General features: G+C 48.0%; 1 pseudogene; it reads right to left on the bottom strand.

Moving 5' to 3' along the window:
* Positions 1-222: 222 nt before the first annotated feature.
* On the bottom strand, positions 223-865 carry LOC144686263 (ferritin heavy chain pseudogene; annotated as a pseudogene).
* Positions 866-10,218: the final 9,353 nt, after the last annotated feature.

Below are 10,218 nucleotides of genomic sequence, written 5' to 3'. Positions count from 1 at the left end.
CTATACCTTGCTATTCTCCTTAAAATCTGCCTCTTTGACCAAACTTTTGATCAATCAGCCCTAATATCTCCTTATGTAGCTTGGTGTTGTATTTTTGTGATTTATTTATTTATGTTTCTGTTCAAGTTGCTTTATTTGGAGATAAGGCAAAGAACATTTTCTACAAGTACACCTCAATAACCCACCAATATATGCCCATTCAAGTTTCTGGTGGTATAATCAATTACATAATTGGGTGGTGTGAAAACTGGACAGACTACAAATATAAGTTAAACATGCACTGAGCTTTTCAGAGTCAAGCAGCAAGGGATAGATTGGTCAGGTGTTCAGCTGCTGTCTTTACCCAAGGTGTGCTTGTCAAATAAGTATTTAGCCATTCCGCTTTCAGGAACACCCAATCTCCGTAGGTTGGCTATATAGTGTCCTAATAGCTTGATAGACTTGACCTGTTCATCCAGGTAGTGGGTCTCCAGGAAGTCACAGAGATGTGAGTCATTCCTGTCTGTAGCAAGTTTATGCAATTCTAAAAGTGACTGGTTTATACTCTTCTCCAGCTCCAAAGAGCACACCATTGCATCCAAGCTACTTCCCCATTCATCACGATCTGGTTTCTTGATATTCTGGAGTAAGATGCGCCCTCCTCGCTGGTTCTGTAGTTTCATGAGTTTCTCAGCATGTTCACGCTCTTCATGAAATTGCTCCAGAAAGAATTTGGCGAAATTCTTCAATGCAATGTCATCTCGATCAAAGTAGAAGAACATGGAGAGGTAAATGTAAGACATGTACAGCTCCAGGTTGATCTGGCGGCTGATGGCGGCCCCAAAGCCAGGATGGTAATTCTGTCCGACCTGGGAGCTCATGGTGATGGTGAGATGATAGAGCAGAATATAAGGACGCTGTGTGTATGTGGCGGATGGCAAAAGTACTTGGGAATGAATGTTCCATTCAATCAATGTTGAAGCAGGAACGCTGTCTCTCCCTCAGACTCTCCTTCAATCTGCCTCTGTGAAACACCTTATTCGTCTGTTATGTTAAAGGTGCTCTACGAATATAAGTTGCCATCTATTTGTGGAAGCTTGCTGTGTGCAAATTGGCTGCCATGTTTCTACATTACAACGGTAACTACAGTTCAAAAGAACATTGTTGACTGTGAAGAGCTGTATGACGTCCTGAGGTTGTGAAAGGTGCGATATAAAAGTATTTTTTTGTAGTTAATATACTTGTGTTTCTGCAATCTTTGAGTAGAGTTAAAATTATTTCTAGTACCTGATTTACCAGTCTACATTGTAATGTCATTTTAGTAATAATGATGGACTACATTTAAATTATTCCACATCTCAGTCATTTCAGTGGAGAAAATAATCAAATGGATTTAAGTTTTTGCAAACATTTCAGTTTGTGGATTGCTGTGTCTGCAAAAATAAATAACATAACATAAACAGTTAGCATTTTGAGATTCACTCTGTCAGTTGTTTGCTGGTGGTAAAATATACTCATTAGTGCGTTTGCATACTGTGTAGTGGAAACGAGGATTGCATGATTGCAAAACAAAATAAAAACAGAATTACCTGGAAAAACTCAGCAAGTCTGGCAGCATCGGTGGAGAAGAAATCAGTCAACGTTTCGAGCCCTCATGGCCCTTCAGCAGAACTGAAGCATAGTTTCAACAAGGGAGAAATATAAATTGGTTTAAGGTGGGTGGGGGGGGAAGAGACACATTGAGGGTGTGGTGTGAGCAGATAATCAAAAGATGTCAGGGACAAAAGGGTCAAAGAGGTGTTGAAGGTGGTGGTCTTTGTCTGAGAAAAGTGCTAATTAAGAATGCAAGACAGGATATTCAAAGTACAGCTCTAGTGGGGGTGGGGTGGAAAGACTAAAGGTTTTAGTTTTAGATTTAAAAATAATGGAAATAGGTGGGGAAAGAAGAATCTATATAAATTATTGAAAAAAAAGGCGGGTGGGGGGGGGGAAAAGAAACGGGGTGGGGATGGGGGGAGGGGAGCCTGTGATTGCATGAGCCATGATTGCAGCCTGTTCTGTTTCAGAATCTTGTAGGCCCCCATTTCCCTGCTCAGGATTTCTGAAACTTTAACTGTGACTTAACTTATTTTTCTGATGCTTGTCCTTGTCCTTGAAGATTGGGAACAAATTCACCCTGAGACCATAAGACCATAAGATATAGGAGCAGAAATTATGCCATTCGGCCCATCGAGTCTGCTCCGCCATTCAATCATGGCTGATAAGTTTCTCAACCCCATTCTCCCGCCTTCTCCCCGTAACCTTTGATCCCCTTACCAATCAAGAATCTATCTATCTGTCTTAAATACACTCAATGACCTGGCCTCCACAGCCTTATGTGGCAATGAATTCCATAGATTCACCACTCTCTGGCTAAAGAAGTTTCTCCTCATCTCTGTTCTAAAAGGTCATCCCTTTACTCTGAGGCTGTGCCCTCGGGTCCTAGTCTATCCTACTAATGGAAACATCTTCCCCACGTCCACTCTATCCAGGCCTTTCAGTATTCTGTAAGTTTCAATCAAATCCCCCCTCATCCTTCTAAACTCCATTGAGTATAGACCCAGAGTCCTCATATGTTAAGCCTTTCATTCCTGGGATCGTTCTTGTGAACCTCCTCTGGACCCTCTCCAGGGCCAGAACATCCTGAGGTACGGGGCCCAAAATTGCTCACAATATTCTAAATATGGTCTGACCAGAGCCTTATAAAGCCTCAGCAGCACATTCCTGCTTTTATATTCTAGTCCTCTAGAAATAAATGCCAGCATTGCATTTGCCTTCCTAACTACCGACTCAACCTGCAAGTTAACCTTAAGAGAATCCTGGACTGGGACTCCCAAGTCCCTTTGCACTCCAGATTTCTGAATTCTCTCCCCATTTAGAAAATTATCTATGCCTCTATTCTTCCTACTAAAGTGCATGACCTCACACTTCCCCACGTTGTATTCCATCTGCCACTTCTTTGCCCATTCTCCTAACCTGTCCAAATCCTTCTGCAGCCTCCCCGCCTCCTCAATACTACCTGTCCTTCCACCTATCTTTGTATCATCTGCAAACTTTGCCAGAATGCCCTCAGTTCCTTCATCTAGATCATTAATGTATAAAGTGAAAAGTTGTGGTCCCAACACTGACCCCTGCGGAACTCCACTAGTCACTGGCCGCCATCCTGAGAAGGACCCCCTTATCCCCACTCTCTGCCTCCTGCCAGACAGCCAATCTTCTATCCATGGGGGACTGTTATAAATTATCTAAATTATGCAGTAGAGAGATCTGAAGGTTGGGACACCTATCTTGTATTTAATTGGCTTTAATTAACCGCAGTGCCTCAAGGTAGAGAAAGTAAAGCTGATCCATAAAGTTACCCTGAAGCTTAGCTATGATAGTCTTTGCAGTTGAATGGCCAATATCGCACATAGCCGGCGCAGACATGATGGGCTGAATGGCCTCCTTCTGTGCTGTACCGATTCTGAGATTCTATGATTTATTTTGGCCAGGATTTTCCAGAAAATTTGACAGACCAGCCAAAGGTCTGTTGACTTTGGCCGGGAATTTCTGGTTCTGCGGCGGGTGAGACTGGAAAACCCCGACCTTTGGGCAGAATTTTCAGGGTGACATGCGGGTGGTGGGCCCCGCACGTCAGTGCTTAAAATGGCGTGCGCTGACATCGGGCAAGTGTCCCGACGTCACCACGCGCCATCGTGATATTTAGCTGGGCGGGCGAGTGATGAAACTCTTTTGAGTTACCGATTGCAACTCTTTTCGAAGTACGATGCACGCCAGCCATTAGTTAAAGGGCTTGTTAAGGCCCTTAACTCAGCAATCGATGCCGATTCTGAGGCGCCCGTACGATCTTTGGCTTGGCGCAACAGGCAGGCGGGTAAACGACTTTTTAACAATACTCATCCACGGGCAGGATATGTGGGCTCAGTGGGGCTGTCAATGTTTTATGTGAAGTATTTATTGCAGCAAGTATTTTAAACTTGCCTGTCTGATCTGTAGCAGTTCAGAATGAACTCCAGCTTTCTCTGTACTTTGAAGCTTCAGCTCAGCACTCTTCAGTTAGGAACCTTTATCGTGCCTGCAGCTCTACGGAGGCCTCCATTTAGCCTGGCTGCGGGTTCTGACATCTCCACTGGAGGCAGCTCCTCTGAGGAGGAAGGGAGGGCTAGAACAAGGAGGAAGCCAGGATTGGACAATCTGCCTCCAGGGGAGCCACCTTTAGGAGGCCAGGCGCAGGCACAAAGGATGCAGGGCCAAGAGTTAGTCCAAGGTGGAAGGGGCCGCAGAAGACGCCACCATCCTGCTGCCAGGGTATACAGGCGACGAAGCAGCTACCTCAATATGACTGAGGTGCAGTGCCAAAGAAGGCTTCGACTGTCAAGGGAAACAGTCAACTACATCTGTCAGATGATTGGCTCTGAGATCTCTCCTAACTGTGTGGGTGGACACCCAATGCCAGCAGCTCTGAAGGTCATAGTTGCCCTCCACTTCTATGCATCTGGCTCCTTCCAGGGCTCGTTGGGTGATCTTTGCGGTGTCTCCCAATCAGCTGTCCACACTTGTGTCAAGCGGGTCACAGACGCTCTGTTCAGACGTGCATTGACTTTCATCCACTTCCGCTGTGACCAGGCAATTCAGGCACAGCGAGCCAGAGGCTTCGTGGCCATTGCTGGCTTCCCCCATGTCCAGGGTGCTATAGACTGCACACATGTGGCCATCAAGGCGCCAGTAGGTGAGCCTGGTGTCTTTGTCAACAGGAACGCCTTCCACTCCATAAACGTGCAGATAGTGTGTGATCACAGGATGCTGATTCTACAAGTCTGTGCAAGGTACCCAGGCAGCTCCCACGACGCCTACATCCTCAGACACTCCCAGGTGCCGTGGCTCTTCAGTGCTCCGGCTCGGCTGGATGGATGGCTGCTGGGTGACGAGCTATCCCCTCAGAAGGTGGCTCATGACACCTCTCCGCTATCCAAGAACAGAAGCTGAGCAGCGGTACAATAGGAACCACGGCTCCACAAGGGCTGTGGTGGAGAGAACCATCGGTCTTCTCAAGATGCGCTTCCAATGCCTGGACCGCTCAGCGGGCGCGCTGCAGTACCCCCCAGATCGCATCTCTGTGATAGTGGTAGCATGCTGCGTTCTGCACAATCTTGCGCTGGAAAGGGGGGATGCAGTGGACGATGAAGACGTTGATGCAGTGGATGAGGCTGCACATGATGACTCCAGCAGTGGTTCAGAGGATGAGGAAGCAGAGGGCAATGATGAGGGGCAGCACGCCGACCCGCTACTACACCAAGGAGGCCGGGACACTTTAATCCAACGAACCTTCAGCTAGCTCCACACACATGGATCAGCAGGACCAGCATTGCCTGGCGCTTCCATAAGTGGCACTTAGGTGCTACATCTTCCACCTCATCAGCTGCAACAAAGGGCTTAGTACAAAAACATCAATGTCCACTCAAACACTCATGAGATGTCTGTGAAACATACAAATGCAGCACAAAGGAGACACCCTCAGCCATGGTAACAAATGTGGACTTTATTCCCATCCATCAGATGGTGCCACAAAAAACAAAACAAAATGTTGCTCCAACGTTGACCAATATAATCTAGGGGCAACAGAAAAGCACCAGTGACAAACCCGTGGTGTGCCTAAGGTGCCTTATGCTTACGTTTCTGGGTGCTATGTCTTGGTGCCGCCTTATCGCTCAGAGTGGCTTGTGAGACAGCCTGCTGACTCTACTGTGCTTTTGGCCTCGATGACCTTGGCGGACGCCCTCTGGCCCGTGGAGCATGTGCTGACCCCGCCTGGGAGGGAGTGGCCAGTTCCAGAGCTGGCACCTCCCGAGTCATCGCAGCCTCAACGGATGCAACGGTCACTGGCAGAGGGGCGGAGGAGTTCTCATCCAGAGCGCCCTGAGAGGAGCTCGCAGCGACGACAGGCAGCTGCTGCGCCGACGTGATGTTACATTGGACCTCCCTGCTCACCGCAGATGGATGGGCACCGAGCTGGGACACTTGGTGCCTAGAACATCTCCCACATCACCAATGACCACCTGTGGCCATTACCGCTGTGAGGGCTTGCAGGTCAGAGCGTAACCCCATCAGAAGCTGATCAATCCGTTGGAAGCCCCTCTCCATGACAGCCAATCTCTCCATGGAGGAAGCCTGATGCTCTGACATGACGTTCATGCCATCACTGACACTCTGCCTGGATTCCTCCACCACAGAGACCAAGTGAAACACACTCTCATGCAACACTGCCAGATGCTCCCGCGCACCCAGCCACTTGTCCTGCAGCTGCTGCATGGCGGACATCTCCAGAGGCACATCATTCAGGCCCAACTCAGCATGTGCCTGGTCCCCTGCAGTCCTCCGGCTGCTGGCACCATCGACACACTCTGTCCATGCCATCTCCTCCAGCGATTGTGAAGTGCCCTCTCCACTGTACCCCGGGTCACTAGCCGATGTTACATTCCCCACCGATGAGGTAGTCACTGCACTGGTGCCTGGCTCACTGAAATGATGTGACGCTCATGCCAATTGACGCCCCTCAGGTGTGGAAGCGGGACTCTGGATGTCCTCCTGGCTGCAATGTGGTGGTGATGCTGAAATTTACAACAAGGACAGTGGATCAGTTAGTGTTCAGTCAGTAACACAATTCATCCCTTTCCCCTCAGGCTCATAATGCACTCAACCTTCAAGAACCTAAGGAGACAAACATTGGTGGGTGGTGAATAGTCAAGAGGAGGCCCAAACATTACATGCACACACAGACATGCTGGTCAAGTGGCCTAAGGAATGCCACATGGAATGTTATGTGGATAAGTGTTCGGTTAAGCACTTGGGGAAGACAAACAAGATACGGGAATACAGGAGAAATGGTAGGACCGTGAAAAGTAAGGACGATTACAGGGACCTTGCTGGGCAGACCTGTTAAGGTAGCAGAACAGGAACATAAGGTGTTTAACAAGGTAAAACCCAGACTTGCCTTTATTAGCCAAGGAATAGAATGTAGGAAAAGGGAGGTCATGTTGCAAGTGCAGAAAACGCTGTCGAGGCCACAGCTACACTTCTGCGTTCAGTTGTGACCTGCGCTTCATGGGAGGGGTGGCATTGGAGTGGAGAGAGTGCAGAGTTCCTGACCAGGATGCATGCTGGTCTAGAGATGACCTTCATACTGTTATGAAGGGCATAGACCCAATGGACAGAAGGCAACATTTCCCCTTGGCGGAGGGATGACTAACATGGTGGCATTTATTTAAGTTGAGTTCCATGAGGTTGACGGGTGAGGTGCTGAGGACCTTTTGGACAGAGTAATGTGGGACGCACTGGCTGAAAGGGTAGTGGAGGTACAAACCCTCCTAAGATGCAATATATTATTTGGATGTGCAGCAGCAATGCCATGGCATGTTAGGCCATGGGGATAGTGGTCAGAAATGGGATAAGGTGACTTTGGAAAGTGCTAGAGACGCGCATCCTCAAGGGGCCGAGGGACCTTTGTGTATGACCTACACGTCTGACTGTCTCAGTCTGTGAATGAGCAGTGTTGCTGCTTTAACGATTGCAGCAATCATCAGTGCTTTGGATGGTGGGAAGACAAAGTGGATGGGACTGTGGGCCTCAAATACCTGGCCGCTGCACCCCAGCCTCACCGACACCTGCCGACCTGGCCGCTTGGCTCCTTTCCAGCTCCATGGCCTGTTCTTCGAGTTGGGTCAGTATGTGGAGCATGGCCTGGCCACCACCAGTGCGCAAGCGCTCCTGGTTGTGTGCAGTTTTCGCCTGCAGAACAGAGAAGACCATTTATTGGGGCTGATCGCTCATGGACTCTGCACGCACACGCCGCACCCCAACCACAGTGGCTCATCTGAGGCCTCCAGCGGCTCCTGTCCACACTACTGGTGATCAGTCACCAAAAGATAGTACGGCTGTTCCCAACCCCCTCCCCCAACTGCCACCTTGGACACATTCAGCGTCCATCACTTTCAATAACACACGTGTCTTAGCGCCCATGGCAAGGAGGCGCAACTAGGTGCGGCGCCGAGGCCAGCAGATGGCTCTTGGCCACGACACCTTGAGGCTCCCCTTCCACCATCTCATCACCATCAGTAAGACATGTGCTAGAGTTCTGAGTATGTGCCTAGCTGCATCTCCTGCAGGATGCCCCCAGACTACTCAAGTGCGACAAACACCAACACATGCTGCGGGGAGAACCCATCTTCTCCTCAACCACTAAAGCTGATGTAAGCATGGTCACTATCTATTTGCCCACCCAGCGTGTGCCAAATGCCCAATGCAGTAACGACACTAAGACGTGGTTGGGGGGTTGGGAGGCCTCAAAGGCTAAGGCTACCTGCTGGGTTAAATGGCCAAGGCCAACATGGTACTCAACCTTCCAGAGCGCAACAAATCATTGAAGCACTTGCTGCACTGGGTCCATGATCGCCGCACAGCATCCATGGAGCTGACCACCTCCACCATCTCCTGCCAGGCCCGCTTCGTAATGTGGGGGGCCCTCCTCCTCCCATCCGGGGGAAACAGGACCTCTCGCCGCGCTGCCACCTCCTCAGCAAGGCAGGCACCAGAGAAGCGAGGGGCACATTGGCCCCCTGCTGGCCTACCCTGCAGCCTGCCCTCCTTCTCTGGCCTGCCGTCCTCTTCTGGCCTTCCCTCTACCGGAGCCTGCTGTGCAGACCCCCTGCACCTGGAGCTGGCCATGGTGATCAGCCTAAAGGAGGCTGCCTGGCCTTTTTTTATACAGACTGCCGGTTCCCCATTGGAACCGACGGTCTGTATACACCCACTGCAATTTTAAAAATCCTACTCACCACGTGAGTGTGAAATGCGCTGGACAGGCCTTAATTGGCCCGCCCACGCAAAATGGCAGCGCGGCCGGCGATTGGGTCAGCTCTGCCCGCCCGACAAACGAAAAATTCAGCCCTTTGTCTTTGCTTTTTACTCAGGAGGCATCTTGAATTCCAGTCCAACTTTTTAAGCACAGCATGACTGAAGTGATTATTGTAAAAAGTATCCAATCTTCCATCAGGTATCTTGGACGATTTTCATGTTTTGATTGATTTAGAGTCTTTTAGGAGTTTTATTTCAAATCGTTAATTTGGAAAAGACATTGTGGTGTTTACATTAGAGCCTGAAAAAGCCTGTTGGAAATGATAATTATAATTCTGTTATATTATACAATTTTTAACCATTTGAAGTATTTTTTAAAAATTCCTTATGTTAAATATTCTTCCACGTTCCACTATCCTATTAGGTCTATACAGCTTTTACCATAGCCCCCACAATAAAATCACAGCCAACTTGATGAACAATTCAAATGAACAATTGTAACAAAGATGAGATCCAAGATGTGTTTCCAATTTCCGCTCTGAGAGTATGAATACAACAAATGACTATTCTAAAGCTGTGTTTTTAATCTCAACATCTAGGTTTAACTCAAATGAAGAACCTGCTGCCAATCATGGTAGCTTGAAATCAAATAAGATCAACTGTTTAATATTTAATTCTCATAGTCCTTGGCTTGATGCCCCACCTGGTCAAGTGTGGCTGATGTCTGCTGTTCTTTCCCATCATGCAGAGAAATGTATATGGCGCCTCACTCAATTTTCAGCTGGAAAATGTACTTGCTTTGTTGACTTGCATATTAGACTTGTAAAAGCTGTTATTGTTGCTGACTATAGAATAATAATTTATTCCCTGAGAAAAGAAAGATGTCAATTGTCCCAAAATGATAAAATCACATGTAGGCATTGAAGGACTTATTGAGTGATGGAAAAAGCTCATTTTGTCCAGTAATTTACTTATTTTACCAAAGTTACACTAAAAAATTGAGTTAGTATAGTGAACCGTATTCTTATAGATGTAACAATGTGCTAGGTATGAAATGGTGAAGTGCAGAGTCATATTTGAGGTATCTCACCCATCCCCAGTTCTCCCTTTCCCTCCCCCACCCCTCCCCACTGTTTAGAAGAGAGTTGAAGTGGTAGGGGAGGGTGGTGAGTCAACCACAGTCTAGACTAAAAAAACTTGTAACAACTAGCTACAGAACAATTTTAATAGAGGCTTTTGTGCAGGATGACTGCCTAGCCTTGTGTTCAGGAATGGTCAGTGCTGCTTCAAGCACCTAATATAGAAGCTAAATTCCAATTTACCAGCGTTATGATATGGCAGGTAGTAATT

This window comes from Cetorhinus maximus, chromosome 11 (assembly GCF_964194155.1).
Source record: "Cetorhinus maximus chromosome 11, sCetMax3.hap1.1, whole genome shotgun sequence".
Classification (NCBI taxonomy): domain Eukaryota; kingdom Metazoa; phylum Chordata; class Chondrichthyes; order Lamniformes; family Cetorhinidae; genus Cetorhinus; species Cetorhinus maximus.
This window is presented reverse-complemented; position numbering and strand designations above follow the sequence as displayed.